Raw genomic sequence first — 17,727 nt, forward strand, 5'->3', positions numbered from 1 at the left:
TGCATTTTTGAAGACATTAATTCCATTCTATCTATTATAGGTAAGTAGCTTGCTTCTATAGTTAGACTTGAAAGGCAGACATTTAATATGCCTTTTTGCAATTCTCTTTATTTCTATAACTGATACTTTCTAATTTAACTTTAAAAAAAGTCTTATAGTCTTTAAATAATTGCGATATTTTACATTATCATGATGTTCTTCATATAAACAGATTTTAGAAACTAAAAATTATAGTTATAATCTCATGGTTTTGAAACATTTGTATTAGTTCGATTCTTACTAATAGATGTTTTATCCTTGCAAAGGAAAATAAACCAAATTATGATATGGAATATAAAATTACTCTGGGTAAAGTTTTCCATATATGTCTTGTGAGTGTTATGTAAACACGAAAAACTAGTATGATTATCTCATGTATGCTTTTTATTTAGAAGCCACGAAAACTTTTCCAAAGTTGCTACCAGTACTTAGCTGCTAAAAAATTAGGGGAAAATTCCCTTCTGAGTTTTCTGAATTAATATAATGCTCTAGTCATTTTGACTAAGCTTTGACAATGTTTAGAGTTTCTTCTTTTTCAAAGACCTAATTTGAAGAGAGTTATAACCTTGCCTTTACATTAATTTATTACTATCAGTCTGCCATAAGAAAATGTAGATTACTGACTAAAAATTAAAACTTCTCTTCAACCAAATAAACTATTTGTTTTGTAACAATAGATGTTAAATTGAATTTTTCTAAGTCCTTCAAATGTAACAAAATACTCCCTTATAATGTTTTAATTTCTTTAAACATGAAATACATTTCTGGATTCTGGCATCATCAATTAACTTTAAGGTTTATATTAAGGCATTTGCTGTGCATATGTATGCAGAAAGTCTGACATATTGAATAAAAAGGAAATCTTACCTTGAAGCCTATATTTTAGTTCTCAAGGCCATGGCACTTGTAGCTCTTTTCTCAGTATTAACTCTTTCACATATAAGCATAGCTCAGATTCCGTGTACACCCCTTTTTGTTGAATTATTTTAACTTTTTAATGGTCTTCAAAAGTAAAATCAATTTTAAAAGATTTCCATGCCTTTTATATAAGAAGGCTAACAAAAACAGTGAAGGTTTGAAAGCTAACAACAAATATTTTTATATAATATAGTTTCCTTAGGAGAATTACAGACTTTTCTTGAAATGTAAAAGTTTCTGTAAAATTTACTTCTTTTCACTTGGCATCACATGAAACAAGGTTAACACTTAAAAAGTTTGTCTTGATCCTGATAAGCTATTATTCTAATGAAATAATCAAATACTGCCATTTAAGTCCTTCCTGAAACAACATGGAATAATATTTATAAATGAAAAGATCTAGCTACATTTATGAAATCTGGTTTCTCTACACCAGGATGATGAAATAAGATATAACTCCAAAAACAAACAAACAAACAAACAAAAAAACCAAAAAAAAAAAAAAAACCTCTGCAAATACAACTTTTAAAACTATAATTGTCTTGTTTTTATTTTGATATTTTTTTTATTTTTTAAAGCAAAACTTTATATTCTCTAAAGTGTAGAAATGGAAAATTAGAAATCACTGTCCTTAAAAAAAAAAAAAAACCTTTTTAAAAAATACTCCTCTGCCCTAACAACAAAATACAACTATCAAGAGTCTTGTTTAACACACCCCACTCTTCCTTCTGGTTTGCTCCCCAATATTGTATGTTTCTGTCCATGTCTATTTGACTTTGTCTCTACACAGACATTCTTCTTCCTTCACAAAGCTTAAATGTATATCAAATCTGAAACATGCAAGCAGATATACTGTTTGGCTGCTGCAGAAAGAATAAAGATAACCAGCTTTAGTACACCAACCCGTTATTTAACAATTTGTATTGTCTCCCTTAAATCTCACAGAAAAACCTTTTTACTTACGTTAGAGCACAATTCCCTTTAATCTGTAACAAAGATTAGCTAGTTACCAACAATTGTATAATTTCTTACTTATTTGAATGTTATTAGTAACTTACAACTCAACTTTTTTTTCCTCCAAATTAAATAATCCTAGTAGCTTAGATTTTTTTTTTTGTATTTAAGTCTTAGTTTCCACAAAAAATTCATAATTTCATGGACTTATTTATATTTTTAACATCAATTCATGAGTTAACAGTACAATTATAAAGATTAAAGAAGAAAAGCAATTTTAGAACATATTCCCACAAGATTTGGAGCAGCACAGTGGATGAAGTAGAAAAAGCTGTTCCAGATGGGAGGAAACTTAAAGGAGAAGTCTGTAGGCATGTTCTATCATATGCAGATGTCTGATGGATCAAGAGTGGGTTGAACTGAACACAGAAGAGTGGAAAAGAGAAGGTAGATTGGGGAAGAGATGCAGAGGCTTTGCAAGTTGCTAGTAATGGTGTCTCAGATGAGGCATACAATTACCAGTGATTTAAAGATGGGATTTGAGGACAAGCGTTAACTAGTCACTTGCCTTTACATATGCCTGAATTGATAAACATTGAAAACCCTAAAGAAGAAAAATTATTTTATTAATGAAAAGGAAAGGGGGGGAGGTTTATATGATAAGTTAGTGAGGAATCAATCTTTACATAATAATGATACTCAGAATCAAGGACACAAAGTAGACACTGTTGGTGAAGAAGGAGAATGGTTGTTTAAAGAGTAAGATCTGACTGATAGATGCCCACAAGTCTGAGACTCAACTATGAGAGTAAGATGTGTATGAAAGTAATATCCAACTCAAAATTGAGAATGCAGCCAGGTTAGATTTAAATTGATGTTGTAATAAAAAAGTGTTCCCATTTTCTGAATTCCTACAGAAAGGCCTGTCTAAATATACCACCTTACTTGCAAACTGCTTTTATTTTTCTTCTTGTGTAGCTATACCTGGTAAAGATCTCCTTAACTTATGCTTCTGTTATTTTATTCTCTTTGATGGGTATACTTACATATGTTGAAATAGTGATTAACCCAAAGAATACATTCTATTATACAATTATAAAATTCAAAATAATGATAACAAGTAGATCCTTTCAACTGAGATGTGTGTTTTCAAAATTTAAGAAAAGTTTGTAATTTGATTTTGAGATTACACCTACAAATCCCATTGCATTCATAGTTTTCATGCTTATGTTTGAGCACATAAAAATATGGGTACAGATGAAATGGTTACAGTAGATTTTTTTAATGCTCATCAAAACTGGCCAGATGACAATGAGTTATAGAAAAACTAATATAGCCTTTAAATGGAATCTCCTCGTAAGCACATATGTGTTATTTTTCTCTTAGCAGTTATCAGAAGTGATCTCACTGAACATAATTAGGGAACATTTTTCTTAAGAATATTGAGTAAGTCATATCATATGAGAAAGAAGAAATATATTGCCTTTTTAAATGTCTTGACATCCTTACCTCTCTGGTATGCATAGATTATACTTCATGCTTATTTTTGTCCTTCAGTATTTTGGGTTTTTTTTTTTGGGTAAGTGAATGTGTAAGATTTCCATCTTTCCCCGATATCCCCACATTTTCAGTTTTTTTCAGTGTCTCTCTAAAATTTTCTTTCTCTTCCATCACTGAAACTTTAGTTTCCAATGGTGAACCAAACCTATTAAGATATGTAAGTAATGCATATATCCTAAGAGCTCTAAAAATATAAAGAGGATCTATTCTTCTTATAGTTGACACTGTCACACATCAAAATATTTTATTTTCAGCTCTCCTGATTACTTACACAAGAGACTAGAGAAATAATTTATACAATTTGTGTAAAAAGGTAGAAGAAAAGCCTTCCTTTACATTTCCATAAGAAAAGAAATCAGGTGCTAAGTAACAGGCATTTTCTGTTTGTGAAGTGTGTATTTGTATTTTTGTATTACTAAATTTTTATTTCCGCGTTTTTGCCAAAGTCAGGATAAATGTGACCTCTTTAGATATTAGATTTTGCTGATTTAGAGGAGTTACGGATTTTTTAGAAGTTACTCTTTGGGTAAATTGATGCATCTTTCAGACTCAGATTTGTAAAGTTTTCCAATCTGATAGTGGCTGAAGATAACTTATATTCTCAAACCACTCTGTGATCATATCACATATTGCTTAACTTAACCTCTTTGAGATATTTAGTATGGGAGACTTACTTCATTTGCAGGGTCAGGTCGCATCATGCCTAAAAAAATTTTTTGTAAGGGAATCTTTGATGAATTCACAATGGTAACTTTCCATGGCACAATAATAAGATATATATTTTTTTCCTAATGCCTATTAACCTAGCATTCTTCTATCAAGGTAATAATTACAAAGGTCATTTTCCTTTTAATCAGCCATTTTCTCATGTGGTTTTTTATTTTTTTCCTTTTCATTATTGAGACTATTTGGATAGAAACTTACCTTGTAAATGTTAAAAAGAAAAATAAACTGCGTTTCTTTTTTTCATTTTTTTTTTAAGATTTTATTTATTTGAGAGAGAAAGAGAGCATGAGAGCAGGGAGGGTCAAAGGAAGAAGCAGATTCCCTGCTGAGCAAGGATCTCCCTCCCCCCAATGTGGGTCTCTATCCTGGGACTCCAGAATCATGACCTGAGCCGAAGGCAGTTGCTTAACCAACTGAGCCACCTAGGCACACGAAACCATGTTTCTTTTTCCTGAAAAAAAAATTATACAAGTTGATATAAGGACTAAAAGTCAACCTTTAATATCTGTCCCTTGTTTCCACATGCCATTCCTACTTCTATGGTATCCTCTTTGTAGCATGCTTACTTTTTCTATGTGCATCAGCTGAAGAACCATCATTTAAACCAGCTTGCAGTTTGACCCTCATTATTGTGTACTTCAGTATAGTGCATGGAGATAGATGCCCAGCTCACCAGAGACTGATTGTAGATGTGACAGCTAATATGGAGTTGCTGAAACTGCACCCCCGCTGCAAAAGTTGCATCTGGAAGAAAAAAGTTTTCAGCGATAGACTAGCCAGTCTCCAGAAATTGTCAGTTATTAAAACCTGATTTTATTCAGTAGGAATACCTCAATTTATTGAATGGACTGCAAAAGATAGGAATCAGTGGCTATACATACCATTCAAATTTAATATAATGAATTCACATTCTCGAAATAGAAACAATGATACACTTATATATGTATACTAGACTATATTTTTCTGTGTTTTAACCCAAATGCTTTTAGTAGTAAATGTATATATTTTATAAATACTAGCAGGAATAAATTCCATCAACTTATTTTCAGTAACTGCAAAATTAACAACAAAAATTTTTGTGAAATCAGTTGACTGTGATATAGATTAATGTGAAAGCATTTCTTTCACAACCCTTTTTGGAATAAAGGTACGATTTCATACAAAAAATTAACTATGAATTTCTAACAGATTAGTTTCAGTTTTATAATATAAGCTATAAAGAGGTTTCAGTTAAGAAATTCTCTAACCATAATGAGTATGGAAGCTTACAAACATAGAGTCAAGAATTACATTAAAACTCCAAACATTTTTACAGTATTTAAGATTTTTCTTTTCAGTTTTTTTTAAGTTACAAATATATATTATCATTCTTTGAAAGCTTAGTTCTTTTTAACTGAAATATTTATGCTTCAACACATTAACATTTGAAGTCTGGAAATCAAGTTGCCTTAGCTCAGGATCAGTTTTTTAAAACTTCTTTATCATGGAAAAATATCAAACATTCAAAAAAGTAAAGAAAATAGAAATATGATCCACTAGGTACTAGATTCCCAGATTCATGATTATTTATGTTTGCACAATTTTATTTTAATTAATTTATTTGAGGTTGTTAAAAAAGATTTATTTGAGAGAGAGAGAGAGAGTGCGTACACAAGTGGGGGTGGGGGGAAGGGCAAAGGGAGAGGAAGAGAGAGAATCCTCAAGCAGACTCCCCCAGTGAGCATGGAGCCTGATGTGTAGCTCAGTCCCAGGATCCTGAGATCCTGACCTGAGCTGACATCAAGAGTTGGAGGCTTAATGGACTGAGCTACCCCAGGAGGTGCCCCTATTTTTTAGAGAGAGAGTACAGAATGGGGGTGAGGAAGTGAAAGAGTCTTAAGCAGGATCCATGCCCAGCACTGGGCCTGATGCAGGTTCAATCTCACAATCCTGAGATCATGACCTGAGCCAAAATTTAAAGTCAGACACTTAACTGACTGAGCCACCCAGGTATCCCTGAACAATTTTATTTCATCTACCTCCCGAACCACCCCTTTTCTTGCTTTAAGTGGTTGGTGTTGTTTTTAAAAGATTTTATTATTTATTTATTTATTTATTTGACAGAGAGAGAGAGAGAGAGAGAGAGATAGATAGATCACAAGTGGGCAGAGAGGCAGGCAGAGAGAGAGGAGGAAGCAGGCTCCCTGCTGAGCAGAGAGTGTGACTCGGGGCTCAATCCCAGGACCCTGAGATCATGACCTGAGCTGAAGGCAGAGAGAGGCTTAACCCACTGAGCCACCCAGGTGCCCGTTGCTTTACAGTTTTATGTTTTAAAGTAAATCTCATTAGGTTTATTTCTAACTAGCTTAGTTCCTTCATTAATTGATTGATTCATTTATTTAGTGTCTTATAGACATTCATAGAGAATCTACCATATTTTAGATACCATATTAAGCCCTGGAAATTGATTAGCTGAACAAGATCATTGGGACCCTTTCCAAAATGTTCTCTTATGATGGGAAATGCACACTGCTAACAGATCAGATCATTTCATTCAACTGCTTAAAACCCATCAATGATACTTTATGAACTCCTGGACAATCCTTAGTAGGACATGCGAAATTCCTCATAATCTGCTTCCTGCAACCTGTCCATACTCAACTTAATCCACTGGATCACAATCACTCTAAACTCCTTTTATATGGAATTAGTTTTCCAAATATGCCTTTCTTTCATTTTTTGCACATGCTGGTCCCTCTTTCTGGAAACTTCATCTCAAAAGCAGACCAATTCCCATGGAGTTTTTAAGATACCAGCTATCTATTGCTTCTTTGCAAAACTCATGTACCTCTCTTAGCAAACAGCCAGATGTTCATCCTCTATGCTTCCAGAACATCTTCTATATGTCTGTCATAGCATAGTTTTCAGGCATATTATAATTAAAATTTTTTTTCACTAACTAAGGTTTTTTTTTTTTTTTTTTTTTTTTTTTTTTTTTTTTTTTTAGGGAAGTCTCTAAACTTTGGATTTCTGTAAGCCCCACATATGCAACAATTCAGAATGTACAACAGATATTTAATAAACTCAGTTTTTTTTCTTGGAATGTGTTTATTGGATAAACTATGGTCATTTCTGGAGGTGTTGTAGGGTGGTTCCTAACAATGACCCTAGTTTGCCTAATTTTACAGGGAAACATGGAACCATTGACAGTTTTCCCATCGAAGGGAAGGAAACAAAAAATGTGTTGTATTTAAAAGAAACACCAGAATGTCCTGCAAATTTGGATATCAGCTCTGCCTTTTTGGAACTTCTGTTACAGTACTATTTGAATACTAAATGAAGGAATGATATGTTCAATAAAGGAAGGGCACAGAATACCAAAATAATGACCAAATAAGGAAGCCCAATTTAAAATGAATGATATCAAATCCTTGTTTTCCCCTCTGAAATTCCCTTTGCTACTTAACATTAATATGTCTTTTTTGTACATTTTCCTTACTTACCTTTTGTCTCGTTTTGTCTCGTACCCTAAAGAACTAGAAGAATAGATTTTCTAGCAGAAAAGAAATGACCATATGATGGATGCTAATCCATCAGAATTTCACAATATAAGTAAGTCAAATCATTATGTTTTTCACCTTACCTTATACAGTGCTGTATGTAAATTATATGTCAATAAAATTGGGAGAAAAAAGAAAAAAAAAGAATTAGAAGAAAACAAACATACATGGAAGTATACTATCAAATCAATGGATTGGTGCCTCAGCAGGGCCCCTAAAGCAAGAGGAAAAGAGGGTCTCAGTCATTACATCCATAATCATGATGATTCCACAGGTAGGATCATAGAATTTTAGAGCTGGAAAGAAGCTTCCAGTTTATCTAGTCCAAATTCCATTTCAAGGAGGTGAAATGATGTGTCCAAGCTCATACCTTCCTTTTCAAATTTTAGTCAGCCTTGCAATTTTTCTGAGGTATTGGTGAAAGGGCAGCACAGCTGAATAACCGGAAGAGAATAATTCAGCATGGATAAGTCAACATGACTTCTGCACAAGAAATGATGTTTGTTGATTTCACTAGAGTTGTTTGAGGGGATAAATAAGCATGACTAAGGGTATTTAGAGAAAAGATCTATATTTAAACTTTTGGAAAGCTTTTTGACAAGTTCCTATATCAGACTATTTAAAAAATCCCCTCTCTAATCTGTTAGATTAGCCTGGAGAGAATTAAGGAGAAATTTGTGTAGTTAATAACAGACAAGAATCAAGTCCTAATTCCATTTTTTACTGTGTGTCCTAGGTCAAATTATTTCACCTCACTATGATCAGTATCATATAAATAATATGAGGAGTAATTTTATCTAACTCAACAGGCTACTAAGAGGATTGAATGAGATTTTAACACTTTATAAAAGCTAACATACGTTAGCTTTTTATCTCATTTAATCCTCACAGGTCCCTAATGAGGAAAATACTGTTCTTTTCTTCCCACTTTAAAGATGAGAGAACTGAGGCATAGAGTGGTGAAGTAACTCCTCCTGAATGATGAAGCTAGTTATTGGTTAAGAATTGAACCAAGGAAGGCTAGTTCTAGGGCCCCTACTCTTATCCAGTCAACCTCTTGTCCTGTGCTATTAATACGTGCAACCCCTATTCATGCATGGCCTAAGTATATAATAAGACCTTGAAAAATATTAGTTATTAATACTTTTATACTTTTTCAAGTAGAAGAAGAAAGGGAGGCCTAATATTGACAGAAAACCCACTTTAAGTGTAAGGCATTCTCTTTAAAACCATCCTTGAAGGCCATAGATAGTTCCATGTTTCAACCATGGTCAGAAGCCAGTGTGGGTCAGAACCAAGATTCAAGGGACAACTGTTTTGTTCTAAAGCCCATGTTATTTTCACTACATTTGAGCCTTCGCTCTTACTTGAATTCACACTCTTATTTGTTATTCCTCTTCTACCAAAACCACACATAAGGTACGTGAGTAGGTAAGTACAGAACACATAAAGCACACACATGTATATATACACATAATATCAATATTTTATTTGACCTATAGGTAAGCAATATTTAGTAAAGAAGATTTGAACAGTTGCAAGGAAAAAAAGTAGTAAGTTTCTGAAGAACAGAAACTGATTGCTGGTGTCCCCAGAGTCAATGCCTGAGCCAGGCAAGTAGCAGGTTTAAAATACAGTGGGGCACACAAATACATATTAAAATTTACTGATTTTCAGCTCTTAACAGGGAACAGTCAGCCAGCCTTTTTCATTTTTCTTGTCATTGATCATTTTTTAAACTTCAGGCAAATTATTTTGCAGAATGTTTCTCAATTTGAATTTCCCTGATTGTTTCCTCATGATTAGGTTAAAGTTTTTGGCAAGAATACTATATAAGTAATGTTGTGTCCTGTGAGCAGCACCCCCAACTTGTATTTTCTACTTCCAAGAGAAGAAAAAGGAATTAATGATATTGGTTCAAAAGATTTAAAATAAAAGTTCTTAGTACATGAAAGTCAAATGCATTATGAAGTTAAGAGATATTTTAGAAGACGTCTTAACTTCTTGCAGGTAACATTACATACAGGGCCTAATATGCCTGTCTCTTGACATTACTCTAAAGAGCAGAATGCTGACTATGCTACACTAGTTTGACTAAAAATGGAATTTTCTAATATCTCCCTCTTTTCACAAAACCAAATCCCAGTCTGTCAGGCATTTACAAAGTTTATTCTAAATTCTCCTTTCAGAATGTATTTAAAGAAATTTAAAAATCCTTGTGAGAAGAGAGTATGTGTATCAAGACTGGCTAACTCCAAGTTGCCTATATCCACAGTGTTTACAACTATATATTTCTTTCTTTAAAGTTTGTTTGCTTCTTTATTTTTAAGTAATTTCTACCTCCAACATGAGACTTGATCTTGGGATCCCAAGATCAAGAGTTCCATGCTCTCTCGACTGAACCAGGAAGGCACCTTGAGTATATATTTCTTTAATTTAACAATCCCAAGCTTGAGCAAGGTGTAAAATGAATATAATTGACAACAGATACAGAGAATCACTATGTTTTTTTCAGAATTTCCAAAATGAAATTTACCGACATTATTGTTTCATGACTATATGGAATAAAATTAACACTGATTTTGCATGCAGAAAGAATTTAAACCTTAACACTATTACTCTCCATCTTCTTACCCACATGTATATCATTGAACTTTTTAAAGCTGTATCCTCCACATTGGTAACATGGAAATCATAGTACCTACCTTTCAGTGTTGTTACAAGAATTAAATGTGGTATTACATGATAGAGTGTCAGTTTTTATATAACTTGTTATAATTACTGACAAAAAATACCTCTTTGATGTGATCCAAGAACAGAATGGTCCATCTGAACAATCAAAGCATCTCCATTTTATGAACTAAGCAGTTGCTTGATAATGCTTGCTACTTACTAAATTTTCCTCCATATGAAAGGTGCTAGGTCAGATGTAGTCCAGATCTCTTCTTCTGCTTGATACCAAGTTCCAATCCTTGGGGTGGGTGAGAAAATCCTATATCCATATTATAAATTATCCTGTTTGCTTAATATATGTCGTATTTGATTTCTGTCACCTGTAAGTAAAAGGATTATATTAGCTGCTTAGATGTGTCACTTTAAATAATAGCTGGGTAAATGTGACACTAAAAATGGTCAACTAAAGCTAATAATTGCTTCAACAATCATCTATACTTTTTTCATTATATTTATCACACCAGAAATTGGGATACACTTAGGATTTTACATACTTGGATATAGTTTTTGCTTTTTTAAAAGACTTTTTATGAGCAATTTTAGGTTAACAGCAAAATTAAGAGGAAGATACAGAGATTTCATATATAGCCTCTACCCTCATTATGCATAGCCTCCCTCATTACCAACATCCCCCCCAGAACAGGACATTTCTTACAATTGATAAACTAGGATCATAATCAACCAAAGTCCATAGTTACATATCAGGGTCCAATCTTGGTGTCATATATCCTAGAGGTTCAGACAAATGTATAATAACATATGTCCATCATTACGATACATAAAGTATTTTCACCATCTTAAAAGTCCTCTTTGTTCTGCCCATGCATCCCTAACTCAGCCACCCCCAACTCTTCAACCACTGATCTTTTTATTGTCTCATGATTTTGCCTTTCTAGAAAGTCACATAGTTGAAATCATATAGTACAAAACCTTTACATATATGCTTCTTTCACTAGTAATGCTCATTTAAGTTTCCTCTATGTCTTTTCATAGCTTGATAGTTCTTTTTTTTTTTTAGACTTTTTAAAGATTTATTTCTTTACTTTATAGAGAGCGATTCCAGTGGGGAGGGGCAGAGGGACAGGGAGAGAGAGTCTGAAGCAGACTCCATGCTGAGCCAGGAGATTGATGTGGGATTTGATCTCCTGAACCTGAGATCATGACCTGAGTCAAAACCAAGAGTCTGATGCTTAATCGACTGTGCCATCCAGGTGCCCCAATAGTTCATTTCTTTTTAATACTGAATAATATTTCATTATCTGGATGTACCAGTTTATTTATCCATTCTCCTACTGAAGGTCATCTTGGTTGTTTTGACAATTATGAATAAAGCTGCTATCTGTGTCCAGATATTTATGTAGATATAAGTTTTCAACACCTTTGGGTCATACAGTAAGAGTATGTTTAGTTTGTAAGAAATCTTCAAACTCTATCATTTTGCATTTCTATCAGCAATGAATGAGACTTTTCATTTTCCCACATCCTTGCCAGAATTTGGTATGTCAGGGTTCTGAATTTTGGCCATAAGTGCCAATAGATGTGTAGTGTATCTCACTGCTGTTTTCATTCACATTTCCTCAATGACTTAGGATGTTGAGCATCTTTTCATATGGCTATTTGCCATCTGTGTATCCTCTTTGGTGTGATGTCTACTAAGGTCTTTGGCCCATTTTTAAAATTAATTGTTTTTCTTATTAAGTTTTGAGAGTTATTTGTATATTTTGGGTAACACTCTTTTATCAGATATATATTAAATATTTTCTCCCAACCCATGGCTTGTCTTTTCATTCTCTTGCCATTGTTTTTCACAGAGAAGTTTTTAATTGTAATGAAGTACAGTTTATCAATTATTTTATGGATTGTGACTTTGGTGCTGAATATAAAAAAGTCATTGTCATACTGGGTCATCTAGATTTATTCTATGTTATCTTCTAGGAGTTTTTTTTTTTTTTTAAGATTTTATTTATCTATTTGACAGAGAAATCACAAGTAGGCAGAGAAGCAGGCAGAGAGAGAAGAGGAAGCAGGATCCCTGCTGAGCAGAGAGCCCAATGTGGGGCTCGATCCCAGGACCCTGGGATCATGACCTGAGCTGAAGGCAGAGGCTTCAACCCACTGAGCCACCCAGGCACCCCTCTTCTAGGAGTTTTATACTTTTGCATTTTGCATTTAAGTCTGTGATTCATTTCAAGTTTATTTTTGTGAAGGGTGTAAGGTCTATGTCTAGATTCATCTGGGCTTTCCACTGTCTATTCTTTCACAATACCACACTGTCTTGATTATTGTGGCTTAATAAATATTGAAGGTCAGTAGTTTCAATTCTCCAACTTTGTTCTTGCTCCTCAATATCGTGTTGGCTAGTCCGGATATTTTACCCCTGTATATAATCTTTAGAATCAGTATGTACAGAATAATTGCTGGAATTTTAATTGGAATTGCATCACATCTATACGTCAAGTTGGGAAGAAAAGACATCTTGACAATATTGAATCCTTCTATCCATGAACATGGACTATCTCTCCATTTCTTTAGGTCTTTTTTTATTTTGTTCATCAGTTCATCTTCATACAGATTTTGTACATACTTTGTTAGATTTATACCTACATATTTCATGTACCGTGGAAATGGTATTGTATTTTTAATTTCAAATTCCACTTATTCATTGGTGGCATAGGAAATAATATTTTGTTGAAGATCTTTGCATCTATGTTCATAGGAGATATGGGTCTATAATTTTATTTTCTTTAATGTCTTTGTCTGGTTTGGGTATATGGATATGAATTAGGAGGCATTCTCTCTGCTTCTATTCTCTGAAAGAGATGGTAAAGAATTGTTATAATTTCTTCCTTAAATATTTGGTAGAGTTCACCAGTGAACCCATATAGGATTGGTGTTTTCTGTTTTAGAAGGTTTTAATTTTGGATTCAATTTCTTTACAAGATAGATGGAGACCTAGTCAGATTTTGTATTTCTTCTTGTGTATGTTTAGGAAAATTATGACTTTCAAAGAATTGATCCATTTCATCTTATTTATCAAATTTGTGGGAATAGAGTTGTTCATAGTATTCCTGTATTATCTTTAAAAAAATTTTTTTTTATTTACTTGAGAGAGAGAGAGAGAGAGAGATGTAGGGAACCTGCAGGGGAAGGGGCAGAGAAAGAGGGAGAAAGAATCCCAAGCAGACTCCCTGCTCGGCAAAGAGACTGATTCAGGGCTTGATCTTGACCCTCAGATCATGACCTGAACTGAAACCAAGAGCTGGACACTTAACCAACTGAGTCACCCAAGCTCCCCCTCCATTATCCTTTTAATGACCATAGAATCTGTAATGATGTCCCTTCTTTCATTTCTGAAAATAATAATTAGTTTCCTGCTTCTGGTTTTCTTTGTTAGTCTGGCTAAAAGCTTATTTAGTTCATTCATCTTTTCAAAGATCTAATTTTTCTTTTTAAAGATTTTATTTATTTATTTGACAGAGAGAGATCACAAGTAGGTAGAGAGGCTGGCAGAGAGAGAGAGAGGGAAGCAGGCTCCCTGCTGAGCAGAGAGCCCGATGCGGGACTTCGATCCCAGGACTCTGAGATCATGACCTGAGCCGAAGGCAGCGGCTTAACCCACTGAGCCACCCAGGCGCCCACAAAGATCTAATTTTTGATTTTGTTGTTTTTTTCTTCTCCATTGATCTCTTGGTTTCTTCTGTTTTGATTTCTGCTCTAATTCTTCTTCTTTTTTTTTTTTTTTTGGTAATTTATGACAATTTTTATTATGTTTTTTATTTTAATTCCAATATATTTAACACACAGTGTTATAATTAGTTTCAGGGGTATACTATGGTGAAAAAATGTGGAACACCTCACAGATTTGCATGTCAACCTTGCACAAGGACCTTGTTAATCTTCTCTGTATCATTCCCATTTTTTAAGTACATGTGCTGCTGAAGTGAGCACTCTGCTCTAATTATTACTTCCTTTCTTCTAACTCTTCTATCTTTTTTAATTTTTTTTTAAGATTTTATTTATTTGAGAGAGAGTGAGAGAGAGCATGAAAAGGGAGGTCAGAGGGAGAAGCAGACTCCCATAGAGCCAGGAGCCCCAAGTGGGACTCAATCCCAGAACTCCAGGATTGTGACCTGAGCTTAAGGCAGCCAGTTAACCCACTGAGCCACCTAGACGCCCACTCTTACCTTTTTAAAAATATATGCATTCAGTGCGGGGCGCCTGGGTGGCTTAGTGGGTTAAGCCACAGCCTTCAGCTCGGGTCATGATCTTAGGGTTCTGGGCTCGAGCCCCATGTTGGGCTCTCTGCTCAGCGGGGAGCCTGCTTCCCCTGCCTCTCTTCCTACTTGTGATCTCTCTCTCTCTGTCCAAAATATATATATATGTGTGTGTGTGTGTGTGTGTGTGTGTGTATGCATTCAGTGCTATGAATTTCCCCCAAAGCCCTATTTCCACTGCATCTCACAAGTTTTGATAAATTGTGCTTTCGTTTTCATTTAATTAGAAATATTAAAAAAAAATTTCTCTTGATATTTCTTCTTTGATCCCTCTGTTGTTTAGAAATGTGTTGTTTAATCTCCACATATTTTGGGACTTTCCAAAATATGTGGAGATTAAGCAGCACATTATTTATTTGTTATTCCATTATTTGTTTCTATTGTCTTAAATTAAGGTGCTTTTTTATGGCCCAGAATATGGTCTATCTTGGTGAATATTACATGTGAGCTTGAGAAGAATGCATATTCTGTTGTTGTTGGATGAAATAGTCTATAGCTATCAATTATATCCAGTTGATTGTTGGTGTTGTATAGTTCACCTGTGTTTTTCTGATTTTCTGCCTGCTGGATATGTTCATTTCTGATAGAGGTGTATTGACGTCTCCAACAATGATAGTGGATTTAAGTATTTCTCTTCTCAGTTCTATCAATTTTGCTTCATGCAGTTTGATAACTCTGTTGTTAGGTGAATACAAATTAAAGACTGTTATGCCTTCTTGGAATTAACCCCTTTGTCATTATGTAATGACCCATCTTTATCTTTGACAACTTTCTTTGCTTTGAGGTCTATTCTGTGTGAAATTAATATAGCTATTCCTGTTCTCTTTCAATTAGTGTTCACATTCTATGTACTTCTCCACCCATTAACTTTTAATATATATGTGTCTTTATATTTACAGTGTGTTTAGTGGATTGCTTATAGTTCTCTCTTGCTTCTTGATCCACTCTGACAATCTCTATCTTTTAATTGGTGCATTTAGACTGTTGACATTTTAAATGATTATTGATACAGTTAGATCAATATCTACCACATTTGTTACTGTCTTCTATTTGTTGTTCTTCTTATTTATTCTTATTTTTCTCTTCCACTCTTTCAGCCTTTTATGGTTTTAACTGAACATTTTGTATGGCACCATTTTCTCTCCTTTCTTAGCATATCAATTGTATATATATTTTTTGTTCCCTTGTCTCAGTGGTTGCCCTAGAGTTTACAGTATACATTTACAACTAATCCAATCCACTTTCAAAACACTATACCACTTCATGGGTAGTGTGAGTTCCTTATAATAACAAAATAATCTTAATTCCTCCCTCTTGTCTCTTGTATTATTGCTGTCACACATTCAGCTTGCAGATGAGCATACATACATATATATATATATATGTTATGCATATTATTATTCTGAACAAACTATTACCTATTAGATCAGTTAGGAATAAGAAAAACACGTTTTACTTTATCTTCACTTATTCCTTCTTCAGTGCTCTTCTTTATGTAGATTTGTTTCTAACCTATATTATTTTCTTTCTGTCTAAAAAACTTCTTTTTAAACATTCATTGCAACTCAAGTTTACTGACAAAAAATTCCTTCAATATCAATTAGTCTGAGGAAGTGTTTATTTCTCCTTCACTTTTGAAAGATAATTCCACAGGATTCAGAATTCCAGGTTGATTTTTTTTTTCTTTTAGTACTTTAAGTGTTTCACTCTACACTCTTCTTACTTGCTTGATTTCTGAGGAGAGATTGGATACAATTATTATCTTTTTTCCTATAGGTAATGTGTTTTATATCTCTGGCTTCTTGTAAGATTTTTTCTTTATCTTTGATTTTCTGTAGTTTGACGATGGTATCCTTTGGGGTAAACATTTTTGGATTTTTTATCCTTCTTGGTGTTCTCTGAGATTCCTTGATTTGTGGATTGGTGTCTGACATTAATTTGGGAAAAATTCTCAATCATTATTGTTACAAATATTTCTTCTGCTTCATTCTCTCTTTCTTCTCCTTTTGGTCTTCCCATTATACATTGTCACACCTTTTGTAGTTGTCCTTTGGTCCTTGGATATTCTATTAGGTTTTTCCTCAGTCTTTATTCTCTTTGCTTTTCAGTTTTGAGATTTCTATGAATATATTATCAAGCTCAGAGACTGTTTTCTCAACTACATACAGAGTTCTATTAAGTCCATCAAAGATGTTCTTTATGTGTTACAGGTATTTTTTTTAAATTTTATATATTTACTTGAGAGAGAGTGGGAGGGAAGGAGGAGGAAAGGGGAGAGTCCAGCAGACTTTGTGCTGAGTGCAGAGGCCTATGTGGGGCTTGACTTCATGACTCTGAGATCATGATCTGGGCTGAAACTAAGAGTTGGCTAGTTAACTGACTCACTACCCAGGTGCCTTACAGTATATATTTTTTAAACCTTTAGCATTTCTTTTTGGTTCTTATAATTGAATTTCCACCTCTCTGCTCATATTGTCTATCTATTCTTGCATTCTGTGTACTTTATCTACTGGAGCCCTTAGCATATTAATCATCATTGTTTAAAATTCCTGGTCTGATAATTCCAACATATCTGTCATGTGTTGTTCTGATGCTTGCTCTGTTTCTTCAAAACTAGGCCATGCTATTCTATCTGGACTGAAAGCAGAAGTACATTCTTCCACTTACAAAATATTTATCTTGCCCAAATTTGCCTAACCTATCTCTCATATGTTATACTTATTTTTTATGAATATTTTAAAATGTTGACACTCTAAAAAAATATGACTTTTCCTCAAGAGGGAAAAAAAAAACCTTTTCATTGTTGTGTTCATCTCAGTGCTTGAGTCATATAATTTTTACCCATCAGTTTCATAAAACGTCTTCATTGTAAGCTATTGGGATCAATTTGACAGTAAGACTTTGTATGATGAATGCATTCCTTAACTGTGAAGAAAGAAAGAAAGAAAGAAAGAAAGAAAGAAAGAAAGAAAGAAAGAAAGAAA

General features: G+C 33.8%; 1 long non-coding RNA gene and 1 other non-coding gene across 3 annotated transcripts in view; one reads left to right on the forward strand and one right to left on the reverse strand.

Moving 5' to 3' along the window:
* The window catches only part of LOC132018251 (uncharacterized), a 52,366-nt gene that overhangs the window by 2,948 nt on the left and 31,691 nt on the right, over positions 1 to 17,727 (forward strand). The window lies entirely within an intron of this gene.
* LOC132018839 (U6 spliceosomal RNA) lies at positions 14,308 to 14,417 on the reverse strand. The gene has a single exon (XR_009404619.1). It is a non-coding gene; the product is annotated as a U6 spliceosomal RNA (small nuclear RNA).

This window comes from Mustela nigripes, chromosome 5 (genome assembly GCF_022355385.1).
Source record: "Mustela nigripes isolate SB6536 chromosome 5, MUSNIG.SB6536, whole genome shotgun sequence".
NCBI classification, from domain to species: Eukaryota; Metazoa; Chordata; class Mammalia; order Carnivora; family Mustelidae; genus Mustela; species Mustela nigripes.